At 36.0% G+C, this 2106-nt stretch overlaps 1 pseudogene; it reads left to right on the forward strand.

Annotated features, from left to right (window-relative positions):
- Positions 1-656: 656 nt before the first annotated feature.
- Positions 657-1015, forward strand: LOC105994809 (annotated as a pseudogene).
- Positions 1016-2106: the final 1091 nt, after the last annotated feature.

The raw sequence follows: 2106 nt of genomic DNA on the forward strand, positions 1-2106 counted from the left end.
GCACCCACTTTCATCAAACAAACACTACTTAATCTAAAAACACACATAGACACTAACACAGTGATCATTGGTAACTTAAATGCCACTGTTGCTTCTGGATAGATCTACATGGAAAAAACTTAAATTAAACAATTGCATAGACCAACTAGACTTAACACGCATCCACAAAATATTCCACCCAGCAACACCAGAACATTCTTCTTGGCAGCACATGGATCATACTCTGAAGTAGATCACATTTTAAGGCACAAAGCAAGTCTATGCAAATTCAAAAATATTAAAATTATTCCATGCATTCTCTCAGACCACAATGTAATAAAATTAGAACTCAACACAAAAAGACAAAATCTTGCAACACATGAAGACTGAACAGCGTACTGTTCAATCACCAATGGGTCATAGAAGAGATCACACTGGAAATTCATACCTTCATGATATCTAACAAAAAGGAGCACAGAAAAATACCAGCTCCTCTGTGACACAGCTCAGACAAAAATTTATAGCTCGGAGTATCTACATCAACAAATTGGAGGCGCCCTCTGCCTTGTCCACCGCTGCCACCTCCTCCAGCCGCTGTGGTGCTGCATGTGTGCTCTCCGGTGCGGACCAGGGACCTCTTTTGTGAAGCAGCATCTGAGAAGACTCCTGCGCTGGCGATGGCCAACGAAAAGCCCAAGGAAGGAGTCAAGACTGAGAACAACGATCATATTAATTTGAAGGTGGCGGGGCAGGATGGTTCTGTGGTGCAGTTTAAGATTATGAGGCATACACCACTTAGTAAACTAATGAAAGCCTATTGTGAACGTCAGGGTTTGTCAATGAGGCAGGTCAGATTCTGATTTGATGGGCAGCCAATCAATGAGGCAGACACACCTGCACAGTTGGAAATGGAGGATGAAGATACAATTGATGTGTTCCAGCAGCAGACAGGAGGTGTCTACTAAAAAAGGGAACCTGCTACTTTGCTCCAGAACTTTGTTCTTATAGACCAAGAATACATTCTTAATTAGAAAACTGCAATGTGGTTCCACCACATCCTGACTACTACAGTATAGTTTTCTCTATTCTTTCATTTTCCCCTTCCCCATTCCTTTATTGTACAATATGTGCACAAGCATATTGCTTTTCTTTTTTCTTTTTCTTTTTTTTCTTTTAAACTAAATGGCCAATGTTATATTTTGATTGACATCAAATGGAGATGGGATGGGGAAAAAAACTGGTCCTGTGAAAATATCCCCCTTCTCCATTCGTGGCATGCTCATTAAGCTTTTATCTTTATATTTCAGTAAGTTATTTTGCTCTCATTGTTTTAACAAAAAAAATAAAAAACAACAAAAATCCTTGCATACCTTGTTTGATTGGAGAATTTTAATGTTTTCATTTATCATTGTAAAACCAAGGACAATTTTATAACTTTTTTGTATGTAGCTGTTACATATAGGGCAATCCGTCTTTAAGTAGGAGTAAATTACTCTTAAAAAAAAAAGAATCCTAGATAGTTTTCCCTTCAAGTCAAGCGTCTTGTTGTTTAAATAAACGTCTTGCTTAAAAAAAAACAAATTGGAGAGATCTCAAACCAACAATCTAATGATGCACCTTAAGCTCTGAAAAAAAGAGCAACAAGCCAAACTCAATATAGTAGACAGAAAGAAATAATTAAAATTAAATCAGAGTTAAATGAATTAGAGACCAAAAAAATGATAGAAAGAATCAGCAAAATAAAGTTACTCCTTTGAAAAAAAATTAACAAAATTGACAAAGTCTTAGCAAACCTTGCCCAAAAAAGAAGAAAACACATCCAAATAAACAAAATCAGAGAAAAGAACTGAAACTTCACTACAGAAACTAGCAAGATTCACAACATCATAAGGAAATAATTTGCAGACTTTTATGCTAATAAATTCAAGAATTCTATGAATCCAGCATAATCCTCATCCCAAAACCAGACATGGACTCATCAAAGAAAGGAAATATTGACCCATTTCTCTGATAAACACCAATACAAAACTTCTTAATAAAATTCTAGCCAACTTCAACAACTCATCAAAAAAATTATATACTATGATCAAACAAGATTCAATCCAGGGATGGAAAGCTGGTTCAATA

The sequence above is a fragment of the Dipodomys ordii genome, unplaced genomic scaffold, assembly GCF_000151885.1.
Source record: "Dipodomys ordii isolate 6190 unplaced genomic scaffold, Dord_2.0 Scaffold5, whole genome shotgun sequence".
NCBI lineage: Eukaryota > Metazoa > Chordata > Mammalia > Rodentia > Heteromyidae > Dipodomys > Dipodomys ordii.